The following is a 16,017-nucleotide window of genomic DNA, read 5'->3' on the forward strand; positions in this document are numbered from 1 at the left end:
TGCAACTCCTTCAGCACTGGAGTGATGTGATCTCACCGGCGGCTGCCTTTAATCAGGCGAGCCGCCGCGTTCTGTACCAGCTGCAGTTTCCAAACCGTCTTCAAGGGTAACCCCACGTAGAGCGCATTACAGTAGTCTAAACAAGAGGAGACCAGGGCATGTACTACTGATGGGAGCAGATGGTCGGGAAGGAAGGGGCGCAGCCGCCGTATCAGATGGAGTTGATACAGCGCTGTCCGGCTCACAGCTGACACCTGAGCCTCCATGGACAGCTGGGAGTCCAAAATGACCCCCAGGCTGCGGACCTGGTCTTTCAAGGGTTGTTGTTGTTGTTCAGTCGTTCAGTCGTGTCCGACTCTTCGTGACCCCATGGACCATAGCACGCCAGGCCTTCCTGTCCTGCGCTCTCTCCCGGAGCGTGCTCAAGTTCATATTCATTGCATCCGTGATGCTATCTAGCCATCTCATCCTCTGCCGTCCCCTTCTCCTTTTGCTTTCAGTCTTTCCCAGCATCAGGGTCTTTTCCAGGGAGTTTTCTCTTCGCATTAGGTGGCCAAAATATTGGAGCTTCAGCTTCATTATCTGTCCTTCCAATGAGCAGTCAGGGTTGATTTCCTTTAGGATGGACTGATTTGACCTCCTTGCAGTCCAGGGGACTCGTAAGAGTCTTCTCCAGCACCACAGTTCGAAAGCATCAATTCTTCGGCGCTCAGCCTTCCTTATAGTCCAGCTCTCACAGCCATACATTACTACTGGGAAAACCATAGCTTTGATTAGACGGACCTTTGTCGGCAAGGTGATGTCTCTGCTTCTTACTATGCTGTCTAGGTTTGCCATAGCTTTCCTCCCAAGGAGCAAGCGTCTTTTAATTTCATGGCTACAGTCACCGTCTGCGGTGATCTTGGAGCCCAAGAAAGTAAAATCTGTCACTGCTTCCATTTCTTCCCCTTCTATATGCCAGGAAGTGATAGGGCTAGATGACATGATCTTAGTTTTTTTAATGTTGAGTTTCAAACCAGCTTTTGCACTCTCCTCTTTCACCCTCAACAAGAGGCTCTTGAGATCCTCTTCGCTTTCTGCCATTAGGGTGGTATCGTCTGCATATCGGAGGTTGTTGATAATTCTCCCGGCAATCTTAATTCTGACCTCTGATTCATCCAACCCGGCGTTTCTCATGATGTACTCTGCATATAAGTTAAATAAGCAGGGTGACAATATGCAGCCTTGTCGTACTCCTTTCCCAATTTTGAACCAATCGTTTGTTCCATCTCTGGTTCTTACTGTTGCTTCTTGACCCTCGTACAGGTTTCTCAGGAGACAGGTAAGGTGGTCTGGTACTCCCATCACTTTAAGAATTTGCCACAGTTTGTTGTGATCCACACAATCAAAGGCTTTAGCGTAGTCAATGAAGCAGAAATAGACGTTTTTCTGGAATTCTCTTGCTTTCTCCATGATGCAGCGAATGTTGGCGATTTGATCTCTAGTTCCTCTGCCTCTTCGGAACCCAGCTTGTAGTTCTCGGTTCGCATACTGCTGAAGCCTAGCTTGTAGGATTTTGAGCATCACCTTGCTGGCATGTGAAATGAGCGCAATTGTGCGGTAGTTTGAACACTCTTTGGCATTGCCCTTCTTTGGAATTGGAATGTAAACTGACCTTTTCCAGTCTTGTGGCCACTGTTGAGTGTTCCAGATTTGTTGGCATATTGAATGCAGCACTTTAACAGCATCATCTTTTAGGATTTTAAATAGCTCGGCTGGAATACTGTCATCTCCGCTAGCTTTGTTGTTACTAATGCTTCCTAAGGCCCACTTGACTTCACTCTCGAGGATGTCCGGCTCAAGTTCATTGACCACACTATCATGGCTATCAGGGACATTCAGATCTTTCCTGTATAGTTCTTCTGTGTATTCTTGCCACCTCTTCTTAATCTCATCTGCTTCTGTTAGGTCCCTGCCTTCTTTGTCCTTTATCATGCCCGTCTTTGCACAAAACGTTCCCTTGAGATCTCCAATTTTCTTGAAGAGATCTCTAGTCTTTCCCATTCTGTTGTTTTCCTCGATTTCTTTGCATTGTTCATTTAAGAAGGCCTTCTTGTCTCTCCTTGCTATTCTCTGGAACTCTGCATTCAGTTGGGTATATCTTCCCCTTTCTCCCTTGCTTTTCGCTTCCCTTCTTTCCTCAGCTACTTGTAAAGCCTCATCAGACAGCCACTTGGCTTTCTTGCATTTCTTTTTCTTTGGGACGGATTTCGTTGCTGCCTCCTGAACAATGTTACGGACCTCCGTCCATAGTTCCTCAGGCACTCTGTCTATCAGGTCTAATCCCTGAAATCTATTCCTCACCTCCACTGTATATTCATCAGGGATATGATTGAGGTCATACCTGAACGGTTTAGTGGTTTTCCCGACGTTCTTCAATTTAAGCCGAAATTTTGCAAGAAGCAGCTCATGATCTGAGCCACAGTCAGCTCCAGGTCTTGTTTTTACTGACTGTATGGAGCTTCTCCATCTTTGGCTGCAAAGGACATAATCAATCTGATTTCGATATTGACCATCTGGTGACATCCATGTGTAGAGTCGCCTCTTGTGCTGTTGGAAAAGAGTGTTTGCTATGATCAGCATGTTCTCTTGGCAAAACTCTATTAGCTTTTGTCCTGCTTCATTTTGTACACCAAGGCCATGCTTGCCTGTTATCCCGGTGATTTCTTGACTTCCTACTTTAGCATTCCAATCCCCTATGATGAAGAGGACATCTTTTTTTGGTGTTAGTTCTAGAAGGTGTTGTAGGTCTTCATAGAACCGATCAACCTCAGCTTTTTCGGCCTCAGTGGTTGGGGCATAGACTTGAATTACTGTGATGTTGAATGGTTTGCCTTGGATTCGTACTGAGATCATTCTATCATTTTTAAGATTGTACCCCAGTACTGCTTTTCCCACCCTTTTGTTGACTATGAGTGCTACTCCATTTCTTCTAAGGGATTCTTGCCCACAATAGTAGATATGATGGTCACCCCATTCAACACCAGGTCAACATCCCCCAGCCTCCTCTTGTCTCCCACCAAAAGTACCTCGGTCTTGTCAGGGTTCAGCTTCAGCTTATTCCTCCCCATCCAGCCACTCACCGTCTCCAGACATTTGGACAGGGATTCTACGGCCAACCTTGGTGAAGATTTGAACGAGAGGTAGAGCTGCGTGTCATCCGCTTATTGGTGACACTGCACCCCAAACCTCCTGATGATAGGCCCCAGCGGCTTCACATAGATGTTAAATAGCATCAGGGAGAGGATGGAACCCTGTGGCACCCCACAAGTAAGTGGCCACGGGTCTGAAACCTCCTCTCCCAGTGCTACCCTCTGGTACCTGCCAGAGAGGAAGGACCGGAACCACCGCAATATGGTGTCCCCAATGCCCAACCCCTCCAGGCGGTCCAGGAGGATACCGTGGTCAATGGTATCAAAAGCCGCTGAGAGGTTGAGGAGAACAAGGAAGGAGCATTCACCCCTATCCAGAGCCCTCCTCATATCATCTACCAAGGCGACCAAGGCCGTTTCTGTCCCATGCCCAGGCCTGAAACCCGACTGAAATGGGTCTAGATAATCAGTTTCTTCCAAGTGTGCCTTCAACTGCACCGCCACCACCCGCTCAATCACCTTGCCCAAAAATGGCAGATTTGAGACTGGGCGAAAGTTGTTCAGAACTTGAGGATCCAAGGAGGGCTTCTTTAAGAACGGTCTTATCACTGCCTCCTTGAGGGCTGATGGCATCACTCCCTCCTCAAGGGAGGCGTTCACCACCGCTCTGATCCCCTCACCCAGTCTCTCTCTGCAGCCCATAATGAGCCAAGATGGGCAAGGATCAAGTAAGCAGGTGGTCGGCCGTACAGATGAAAGCACCTTGTCCACTTCATCAGAAGAAAGAAGCTGGAACCGATCCCACAAAACCGGTTTGCCACAGGCCGCCTCTTGCTCACTAACTGTATCCACAGCGTGCAGAGAAACACAACTAATCTGATCAATTTTATCTGCAAAGTGCCTTGCCAAGGCCTCACAGGAGGCCTTAGAATGCTCCAGTGGTTCCAGAGCCACAGGACCGACCAGGCTCCGGACCACTTGGAACAGCCTCCTGGGACAGCACTCTGCAGACGCGATGGAGGCAGCATAATATTCCTTTTGATAGGCTGAAGATACAGCTCTAGCCCGTGTCTGATCGTCTTTGGAGCAAGACTTCCGCCACCGGCACTCTAGCCGTCTCACCTCCTGTTTCAAAGCTCATAACCGCGGATTGAACCATGGTGCAGTCCGAGCCCTGTTCAGGGGGAGAGGGCGTTTCGGAGCCACCTGATCTAATGCCCCAGTGATTGCGGCATTCCAGCCACCCACCAGGGTCTCGACCGAGTGGCCGTTGGCATGCCCCAGAGAATCCCCAAGCGTGTTCAGGAATCCATTTCGATCCATAAGACGCCTGGGGCGGACCATTTTAATGGGTCCTCCACCCCTGCGGAGGGGTTGTGGAACCGAGAAGTCCAACGTCACCAGATAGTGATCTGACCATGACAGGGGGGTGGTGGATATACCTCCGACTTCCAGATCACTCCCCGCTTCTCCAGAAACAAACACAAGGCATGACCGGCTACATGGGTGGGCCCAGTTAGAATATGGTGCAGCTCCCAGGAGGCCATGGTCTCCATGAAGTCCCGAGGTGCTCCTGTGAGGATGGCCTCTGAATGTACGTTGAAGTCCCCCAACACCAATAAGTTAGGGGACTGTACACGCACATCAGAGACCACCTCAAGCACCTCGGCCAGGGAGTCAGTCGTGCAGCGGGGTGGACGGTACACGAGCAGAATCCCCAGACTGCCCTTCGGGCCCAACCTCCAGTACATGCACTCAGCAACCTTGGTCTCCCGGAGAGGGGGTCTGGTGAAGACCAAGGACTGTCGGTAGATAACAGCCACTCCCCCTCCCCGATCCCCAGCCCTCGGCTGCTGTGCACACGAAAATCCGGCTGGACACATGGCTACAAGGGTTGGAGCAGCAGCCTCGGCCAGCCAGGTCTCCGTAATACATGCCAGGTCTGCACCCTCATCCAGGATCATGTCATGGATGAGGGAGGTTTTCTGGGTAACAGACCTGGCATTGCAGAGCAGCAAACGAAGGCCAGAAGATGGGGTCACGCCTCCCCCAGCCATCCTTTGGCTCTGGACAGGCCCGGAGCAGGGGACATATACTACACATCTCTCCCTTGTTCCCCTTACCTGGCATGGCCTGCCCCTAGCACTCCGCCAGTGCTTGCCGCCCAGCCTCGGTATCTTCTGGCCCCCAACCCTCCCCCCACTGCCTCCATCAGGTGGACACATGCCCCCTCGCTCCCGCCTATCAGGCAGGCTACCCACCCCTAAAAACACAACAAAATCCCCCAGAAAAACAAAACAACCCCCCCCCCCAAAAAAAACAATTAAAATCCCCTTAAAAATAATGCCAGGCCGGAGTCCACAGGGAAGGCCTGGTGGTGGTAGTGGTGGCGGCAGCAGCAGGCGCGCCTCTTCCCCGGTGGTGGTGGTGGCCTCTCCTGTAGGCCCTGGCTCTCCCAGGCCACCTCAGCCAGCCAGCTTATGTAGCCCCTCCAGGGAGGGGCAGGTGGAGCAGCACAGCTGGCTCGGTACCTGGGGGCCTGGTCCTGCAGGGACTGGCGGTCTGCCAGGCAGAAGTCTCCAGGGAAGGCCTGGTGGCGGTGGCGGCGGCAGCAGCAGCAGGCCAGCAGCAGCAGGCCCGCCTCTTCCCCGGTGGTGGTGGTGGCCTCTCCTGCAGTCCCTGGCTCTCCCATGTGAAATAGGTGTGGCTTTGTAAAATACAGTTGGCCTGATTTGAATACTACTTGACAAAGGCTTTGCCTCTTGGGATGAAGAGAGAGAAGTGAATGCAATTCGGCCTACTACCATCTCCTATCTTAGTGCATGTAACATTTTCAGCAGAAAGAAAAACAGAAATAAATACTAAGCCTAGCCCCAGCATCTTAGTATAGCCAAACAAAGGGCATCTATAATTCCAGACTCTTTAATGTTTCACTTTATTTCCCCCTGAGATGTCATGCAAAAGAGCTAATAGTAGGCCTTTGATGTGCCAGTTATTTTTTATTACAGTGTTTAGACAATGATGTGCCTCATTTGTTTGGAATGATACAAAAGGTCTGAGGGCTGGGATTTTTTTCCTCGTCATATGGAACATGTAACAATTATGACTTCTTACTGTTAGAACGGCATCATATTCATAAGCATACTAGCGGCTGCTGTTTTTCAGCTCTAGAGGCAATATCACCAACCTGTTGCATCTTGGGCTAGAGGTTTCTTTCTGGCATGCTCAGGGCCTCAATAACTTGATAGGTTACATGTTTGTTTAAGGAAGCTAGAGATGCAAATAAGTGCTGCAACGTTCTACTTTAGGGAAAGGTTAATTGCTAATGTCCCAGTAATGTAGGAGAATATTGCTTTAGGTTTTGGGGACCTTGATGCAGAGTTTCAAAATACAGCAAAGCATGTTGGAATAGGGGGAAAGTATTAGAGTGGGGAGAGTTAGGACCCTTCCAGGATGTTTACATTTCTTAAACACTTGGGAGGCTTAATAATAAGGCTGCATCTGCCTCTTCAGGGCATTTGAGGTACCATGGAGGCTGTGGAACTCCAAGTACTGAATTTTTTAAATTCCTTGGTGCAGAATTTGAATTTTGGAAGGAGGGCACCCACCTCTGCTAATAACTAAAATACTCTGCTAATAACGTAACCAGGCTTTCTGTCTACGTAGCTGTCATGTTTGGCACACTGTGCTTTTGAGGTGTTACAGTTATACTTCTTGTGCATAACTGCACTTGACCATATTTGTGCATTGTCATGACAAGACCTAATAATTCATGTGCTTGATTATTTCTCATTGGAAGTAAAAAAAACACACCTACTTTAAATATTTTAGTCAATTTGGCTCCACGTATTAACTTCTTTGGCTGAGAGTATTCTTTCTGTGATGCAGTGTGACCTGAAACTGTCTTTTATGCTAACTAATATGTATACTTCTCTACTAAAAGGATTTTCATTTTGAAGCACCGAGTACGAATGTTTAGCAAGAATTTGTATTGTACTTGACAGAATTTCACTTTTGGCAGGTATTTTATATAACCATTAAACCAGGCTACTGGAGTAAATCTCATTTTCCCAGTGGAGTGGGAATTGAATTCTGATTAGCATTTAAGGCTGTATCTCTAGTTACATTTGCTTGAAGAACGAGGAAAGCATATAAGGAGCAAGCAGAGTATGTGCCTGTGTTTCTGATGCTGGGGGAGAGTACTTGTCATGAATGCTTTTATTACTCTATAAATAGACTTCTGAATTGGCCCAGTAGGGAATTGGACTGATCTTGAGTAGAGTTTGTGTTTGAGGCAGGGTGAAAGGGGTTTTGATGGATGATACTGATTCTCTGCCAATGGTTAGGAAGTGAGAGGGGGAATGACATAGAAGGAAGACAGCAACATATTCCTTGCTGTTAACCTTTAATGATAATTTTGATGATTTCAAGAGAAATCTTTTCTTTTGGCTTTTAAAGAAACACTTTCCTCCGCTAACTACAGACTAGTTCATCACAGATCGCTCTAGAGAGCGCCACAAGTTCCTTCAAATGCAGTAGAAGCTTTCTTGAGATGCACTCATCTTGCGCTGTGCACAAATGGCCAGTTTGTTCTCATATGTTAAAAGTGTGCTCAGTTTTGAAGCTTAGTCTTTTGGGATCATTCTTGGAAGTAGAACATGGGGGGAAAACACTTGTTAATTGACTAGAGGATGAAAATTCCTAGTCCAATAGGGATGCTTGAAATGTTTCATTATAGATACAGGCTTAGATACTTAGGCTTAGATACAGGATATAGATACTTAAAGGCTGAATCTGTGGGTGGCTGTGCCAGCAAATAAGCGGTCCCCATCATGTATCATCCCAACCTACAAGCATTGTGCTGGCACAGCAAGCAGACCTGGGACTGTACAACAGTATGGATTGGTGGCTATAGCTGCTATCACCAGTTTAGTTCTTGTGCCAAACTGTTACTTGTCACAGAAATTGGTGGAGACAAGACAGGAATGGCCTTACTTGTATACATTTAATCTTAAAGGTTTTTTTTGGCCACCATGAAGCCAGTTACATCAGTGCATTCAAAGGTACCCACAGTATTACTTCCTTTAATAGCGAACTCAGGTGGTGAGCGCTGACAGAAATGGAGACAAAATGGGGTCTCTTGAGAAACATCAGCATCCTTGGAGGAAGCTTAAGGTTTTCAGAAGTACATAAAAATAAAAACAATCTAAGAGGGTTCAGGCCCAACGAGTGTTGAACCTGTTCAGTGGCCATAGAATGCAGAGCGCTAGTTGGAAAAGAAAAATGGGGGAGGGGGCAGCAAATGAAATGGCTTGCTGGAGCGGGGCATGACTGGCTGGAACATTTCATGGCTACAGTCACCGTCTGTGGTGATCTTGGAGCCCAAGAAAGTAAAATCTGTCACTGCTTCCATTTCTTCCCCTTCTATATGCCAGGAAGTGATGGGGCCAGATGCTATGATCTTAGTTTTTGTAATGTTGAGTTTCAAACCAGCTTTTGCACTCTCCACTTCCACTCTCAACAAGAGGCTCTTTAGATCCTCTTTGCTTTCTGCCATTAGGGTGGTATCATCTGCATATCGGAGGTTGTTGATAATTCTCCCGGCACTCTTAATTCCGACCTGTGATTCATCCAACCCGGCATTTCTCATGATATACTCTGCATATAAATTAAATAAGCAGGGCGACAATATGCAGCCTTGTCGTACTCCTTTCCCAATTTTGAACCAATCGGTTGTTCCATGTCCGGTTCTTACTGTTGCTTCTTGTCCCTCATACAGGTTTCTCAGGAGACAGGTAAGGTGGTCTGGTATTCCCATCTCTTTAAGAATTTGCCACAGTTTGTTGTGATCCACAAAATCAAAGGCTTTAGCATAGTCAATGAAGCAGAAATAGGCGTTTTTCTGGAATTCTCTTGCTTTCTCCATGATCCAGCGAATGTTGGCAATTTGATCTCTAGTTCCTCTGCCTCTTCGAAACCCCACTTGTACTTCTGGTAGTTCTCGGTTCACATGCTGCTGAAGCCTAGCTTGTATGATTTTGAGCATCACCTTGCTGGCATGTGAAATGAGCGCAATTGTACGGTAGTTTGAACACTCTTTGGCGTTGCCCTTCTTTGGAATTGGAACGTAAACTGACCTTTTCCAGTCTTGTGGCCACTGTTGAGTGTTCCAAATTTGTTGGCATATTGAGTGCAGCACTTTCACAGCATCATCTTTTAGGATTTTAAATAGCTCAGCTGGAAGACTGTCATCTCCGCTAGCTTTGTTGTTAGTAATGCTTCTTAAGGCCCACTTGACTTCACTCTCGAGGATGTCCGGCTCAAGTTCAGTGACCACACTATCATGGCTATCAGGGACATTAAGATCTTTCCTGTATAGTTCTTCTGTGTATTCTTTCCACCTCTTCTTAATCACATCTGCTTCTGTTAGGTCCCTGCCTTCTTTGTCCTTTATCATGCCCATCTTTGCACAAAAATTCCCTTGATATTTCCGATTTTCTTGAAGAGGTCTCTAGTCTTTCCCATTCTATTGTTTTCCTCGATTTCTTTGCATTGTTCATTTAAGAAGGCTTTCTTGTCTCTCCTTGCTATTCTCTGGAATTCTGCATTCATTTGGATATATCTTCCCCTTTCTCCCTTGCTTTTCGCTTCCCTTCTTTCCTCAGCTACTTGTAAAGCCTCATCAGACAGCCACTTGGCTTTCTTGCATTTCTTTTTCTTTGGGATGGATTTCGTTGCTGCCTCCTGAACAATGTTACAGACCTCCGTCCATAGTTCCTCAGGCACTCTGTCTATCAGGTCTAATCCCTTAAATCTATTCCTCACCTCCACTGTATATTCACAAGGGATATGATTTAGGTCATACCTGAACGGTTTAGTGGTTTTCCCGACGTTCTTCAATTTAAGCCGAAACTTTGCAATAAGAAGCTCATGATCTGAGCCACAGTCAGCTCCAGGTCTTGTTTTTACTGACTGTATAGAGCTTCTCCATCTTTGGCTGCAAAGGACATAATCAATCTGATTTTGATATTGACCATCTGGTGACGTCCATGTGTAGAGTCACCTCTTGTGCTGTTGGAAAAGCGTGTTTGCTATGATCAGCGTGCTCTCTTGGCAAAACTCTATTAGCCTTTGTCCCACTTCATTTTGTACACCAAGGCCATGCTTGCCTGTTATCCCGGTGATTTCTTGACTTCCTACTTTAGCATTCCAGTCCCCTATGATGAAGAGGACATCTTTTTGGGGTGTTAGTTCTAGAAGGTGTTAGTTCTTCGGCCTCAGTGGTTGGGGCATAGACTTGAATTACTGTGATGTTGAATGGTTTGCCGTGGATTTGTACTGAGATCATTCTATCATTTTTGAGATTGTACCCCAGTACTGCTTTTCCCACCCTTTTGTTGACTATTTGTGCTACTCCATTTCTTCTAAGGGATTCTTGCCCACAGTAGTAGATATGATGGTCACCTGAATTAAATTCGCCCATGCCTGTCCATTTTAGTTCGCTGATTCCCAAGATGTCGATGTTCAATCTTGCCATCTCATGTTTGACCACCTCCAGCTTACCTTGATTCATTGATCTTACATTCCAGGTTGCCACAACAAGGCCGTGATCCATGAAGGGGAGGAAATAATACTTTGTAATATTTAGCTTTAGGTCCCACATGTTAGATTGGAATAGCAACCAATGCAGTGCACTGCAGCTGGATGTTTCTGCCCTACCTGTGTTGGATGGGATGCTACTGTCACTTTGCCAAGAGTCTCAAGCTTTCTGTCAATTCTTTGAGGCATGCTTTTAATCTTTGGGCTGGTGCACATACTCACCCGCTTGAAAGCTGTCTTCACATGGTGGCATGGGCATCCTCCCTCCCGCCCTACATGTATGGTACTGTGTAATCTGGCCTCATATTACTTTTGTACTATGTAATCTGGCCTCATATTACTATTGTACCATACATGTACTCTACATGTATGGTACTATGCCTAGGCCTCATATTACTTTTGTTTCAAAGACAGAAGGCTATATACATAGTGCGTGGGTCACATTGCTGTATGTGCAATGGGGGAAGGGTATGCGTAGCCACTTCTTTGCTGCCTGGAGAGATTTTCCTGCCAGGTAAATATCTGAACTGGAATTAAGGACAGAATGAATTTTTATTTTCAAAATAAGTGGCATTGCAGCTGTTTTCTCTCTCTTGTTTTCCTCGTTAACTGCACCTAGGTTCTTGTGTCCGTGCTTGAGACCCTCAGAGTTGTTATTTAAAGTTTTGCTTTGAGTTGTACATCAGTAATACATATTGTGGAGAGCACCCTGGCACCCCTTCTGTATCTTCAGCCGAGAACATTCTGGAGTAGCTTGCACGAAAATTCCTGTAAACACACACACACGGTAAACTACTTAAGTTCTCACACCTCCTGGTCTGCTGCTTTTAATGTAATGTGGTGTGCCCCTATTATATCTGAATATTTTACTAACTGACCAGCACATGTTCTGATAGTATAAATCAGGGATGCAGAACCTCTTTCAGCCCGAGGGCCAAATTCAAATTCTCTAGGGCTGCATTCCAGTGGTTGGCGGGTCTAAAGGCGAAAGAGGTGGGGCCAAAAATGCCAGCATATTGTAGCTTAAAGCTCTTCCTGCCAGTCACTAAGCCCTAGGAGAGGCATTTCAACTTTTTAGAATGGGGAAAAAACTGCACAAAAGCAGGAAACCACGAAACGATTGGGGGTTAGAGAAAGGGGGGGAGGGGAGGGGAGGGAGCGTGGCCTTCTGGAGAACCCTGGAAAGCCAGATTTTCTCCCCCCTGGGGGGGCTGGATTTAGCCCCCAGCCCTGAGGTTGTGCACCCTGGGTATAAATGGCTAAGTCAGTGCTGTTAACTATCTAAGAGTTTTGGGAGAAACTGGCCACGATTGAGAAATTGCCTAATTCCTCTGAATGCTTGACAGCATTGAAAAGTCGCTTTCGAGCCACAAACTTCAAAGACCTGTTTGTATGCAGCCGGGACTGAATTTTTAGACTCTTTCTCTGACTTGCGAAAAAGCTGAAGACTGACAGCCCCTTTCATCCTGCATTATCCAGTGTGGCTTTTAAGTCCAAGAGAACTGTGTTCTCAAATTGATGCTCTGCTCCTCAGGGGTTGGTGCAGAAACATTAAATTGTACTGAAATATTCATATGAGAGTGCATTTAGCTGAAAGCAATTGATGTGCTTCTCCCAGGAGAGCAAAAAGAAATGCTGTATGGCCCTGCACTCAAGCAGACACCCTAAGCACGCTTCTTAAGAGTAGTCACATGTCCTGGCTGATCAAAGCCCCACATAAGTTCTTAAAGTGAAAAGGATTAGAAAAGGATGAAAATGTTTGACCTGGCAGACTCTTTAGTAACATGAACTACTTCAGGGCTTGGGATTTGAGCAGTGTCTTCCAGTGCAATAAGAGCACAGTGAATGTCCATATTTAGAAAAAATGGCTTAGTTGCTTTTAATTACATACTTGAAACCAAGATGTGTTTACTGTAGAGAAAAGAGAGAGCCATGTCTGATGGGAAATTCTGTGTGAACCTTATTAGATTTGCACATCTTGTGGTTCATCCCTGTTTGCAGATTTGGAGCAGTTTATAGGCAAGCAGAGGTATGGTGAGAGGACCTCGCCCACAAATGTTGACTGGACATATTATCCAGCCATTATCTGTGGTTACCACCCCACCGCCCCAGTCCTCCAGCATTTGGAGGGTGAGGGTCCTCTCCAACTTCTGCTATTATTTTGGAGGAGGTAAGAACATGAAAACCTCCAACTATAGCCAATATTGTCTACTCTCATTGGCAGTGACTCTCGAGGATCTCAGGCAGAGAGCAGTTGTTCCCATCACCTCCTCTCTGAGCCTTCTAACTGGAGCTGCCAGGAATTGAACCTGGGACCTTTTGCATGCAGAGCATGTGCTCTGCTACTGATCTCTCCTTAAACCACAGGAATTCCTTCCACTGCTTGGAAGAGACCCCTGCTGCTGCTCATTTCCAAAGCGCAGAGAACATGAGCAGTCAGGGCTGGGGACAGCATTGGTGTGTGTTCTGCGGGCCGTTCTGTTCTCTACAGGCTGGGGCTACCTTGTTCCTGGTGAGCTAGCAAGTGGATTTGTAGACACCTGACGATGGCAGATATAAATTCATAGTGTGGGACGTATGCTCTGTGGACATTGCAGGAGCATTCGCAAATGTATGGGGTGGTAAGGAGCAGACCTTGGTGTTTGACCTCTGACCAAATTAGAACTACGTAACATTAGCTTGTGCACGTGAGAGCGAGAATTTAAACAAAAGCTGTAGATATCCCAGTTAGGCTTAAAGCGGTCAAAGCATGTTAAGTTGCCATATGTTGTCTTTACTGTGACTAGAATCCTTAAGCCCAAGTTTTGTCTATCTAGGTCAAATCAATATGTGAAACTCTTTTCACATATTGCCTGTTTTGTGGCCATCATTCCACCCCTGAGGGCTTCAACATCACAATGCTGCAGCGTCAGTAAAAGCCACAAGTGGCAAAACCCCCTGTCAGGGTCTTCACTCTAGACTTGGCAAGGGAGGCCACCACCCTTCCCCCCCCCCACTTCTTGGTGCTTTATTGGCAGGAATCTCTTCTTTTTCTTGCCGTTATGTGTAGGTTTGCCCCAGTCCTATATTCTCTGTAGCTCCCCCTTTCTTCAATTCCATCTCTCCCCTACCCATGGTTTCCTCAGGTCCCCCCTTTTCAAGCCATTGTTGACCTGTCCAGCAGTGCTTTCTCCCTCCTTCCACCACATACCAACCATCCTGAATTTCAGTGCTGTGAAATTTTTTTCAAGGCAACCGCTCTTGATTAGACCCTTTGTGCTGTTAATCTCTCTTCTTCTTTTCCTCAAGCCTTATTCTCTTTCCAGCCTTCCTTCCAATTCCTCATTCTTAACCCACTACTTGCTCTCCATTCTTCCCTGACTCTGGGGTCTCTTTCCCTCTATTTGCTAGGACCTCTTCCCTGTCCTCAGCTTGATCCTGTGTGAGGTTTTAATCTCAGCCTCTTAAGTTCCTGTGGTGACTGAGTGTTCTGTGCTGCTCACCGGCTCATAAAAAAGTGGGGAGAGATGGGGGTGCTCTACAGACACACAAAGTTTTTATTGTCCCAACACATTTTAAAGTACACTTCTTCTTCTTCAGGAGCAGTACGAATAAGACCAATGAACATTTTATATAATATTGTACTTTTAAAATAATAATAATATCGGCATTATTTATAGTGTCCCTGAAAAGTAAGTGTACTTTGAAACATGTTGAGTCAATAAACATTTTGCGTGTGGGTATCCTTGAGATTTCATCTTCCCCCCTCTCTCATTATTGGTGCTTGTGGTTTTTCTGCTACACCAGCTCAGCCAGAGATTTCACCACCACAAATCCAGTACAGTCAGTATATATAGACAAGTGGGATCTGCAACAAAATGTAGCAGTACATCCTCAGCTCCTAACAGTAGTGCTTCTCAGGTTGTCTGCCAGCCAGCCTTGCCTTTCCCCACTCTGACCTTGTTTCCCAGGAACCGAGAAATCCTGTGGCCCTCTAGACACTGTCTAGTGGCTATAGGATTGCTCTCCCTGGCAGCAATCCCTTGCATATTTACTAAGGAGTTAAAACAAGAAAGAGTCTTGTGGCTCCTTGAAGTCTACCACATTTATTATGGCATAAGCTTTCGTGGTCAATGTAATGAAAGCTTATGCCATAATAAATTAATTAGTCTTCAAGGTATCACAAGTCTCTTTCTTTTTTTGCAGCAACAGACTAACATAGCTACCCCTCTGGAAATTGTTACTAGGGAGTAAGCCCAGTTGAAATCAGTGGGACTTACTTCCAAGTAAACATGCAAAGGATTACACTGCAAATAATATTTTTTTGTGAGGTTGAGTTGTATCGTGAATTTTACCCAGTTAACTCTGCAACTGAATGATACCAGTTTCAGACAGCCTTTGCAATAGATTGGAGCAGTAGGTTCAGTGTACATTTTAAGGTGCCTATTGCTTGTTACACTGTATGTCACCATGAAGGTCCAGGTCTTTTCCACTGTACAAGGGATGGCATATGTGGTTTGCACCAATCTTTTGCTAGGAGAATCCTTACAACTATTAACTTAAAACTCACCATCACAACTAAGTCTCTCGAGATCTGGTCTTTAATATCACCCAGGAGTATAGTTGTTGGTGTTAAGTGTAACTCATAGCTTGTAATTTCTTTAATACTGTATGTTATCTTCTAATATTCTTTAACTAGACCACAGTGCCACCATACATGACAAAAGTCCCCCTACCATTACATCTCCAGTAGAAGTCTGTCACTACTGGAAATATTCTGGATGTCCTGATTAGCATGTAATACCACACATATTTTATGAAAATTTTCTTTAGAGGTCACATACTTTAAGCCTGTTTTCTGTATATCTGTTTCTCCCCAAACACTGTACTTTTAAGTGTCAATGAGAGGGTAGATAGAAGGACAGACTGAGTATTGTATTATTGTCCCCTACCTTCTTAAGACCAGTATGGTCCTGTTCAGACATAATAGCAGCATCCCACGGCAAATCATCGGGAATTAAACCACGAATTGTGGGGAGATATGCTATGGATTAGCAAACCATTGGTTAACTTGGGGCTGTTTAACCCATGAACAACCCTAAGTGCCCTTGTTTGGACATCACGGAACAACCCTCAAATGTGGCATTTGAGGGTTGTTAATGGAAACAGGTGCAGGTCAGATCCCTGCAATTCGTGTGTTAACTTAACCCATGATTTGTCACTGGACGCTGCCATTACCTTTAGTGGTGCTCCCACACTGTTGCTGACATTTGAATGATGACAATTACATGAGGAATTGCATGTGTTC

The 16,017-nt window shown here is 45.9% G+C and overlaps 1 protein-coding gene across 6 annotated transcripts in view; it reads left to right on the forward strand.

Moving 5' to 3' along the window:
• ETFA (electron transfer flavoprotein subunit alpha) overlaps window positions 1-16,017 on the forward strand; it is a 42,637-nt gene that overhangs the window by 14,548 nt on the left and 12,072 nt on the right. The window lies entirely within an intron of this gene.

Source organism: Heloderma suspectum, chromosome 11 (assembly GCF_057233095.1).
Source record: "Heloderma suspectum isolate Gila_16-S chromosome 11, 16-S_ref, whole genome shotgun sequence".
NCBI classification, from domain to species: domain Eukaryota; kingdom Metazoa; phylum Chordata; class Lepidosauria; order Squamata; family Helodermatidae; genus Heloderma; species Heloderma suspectum.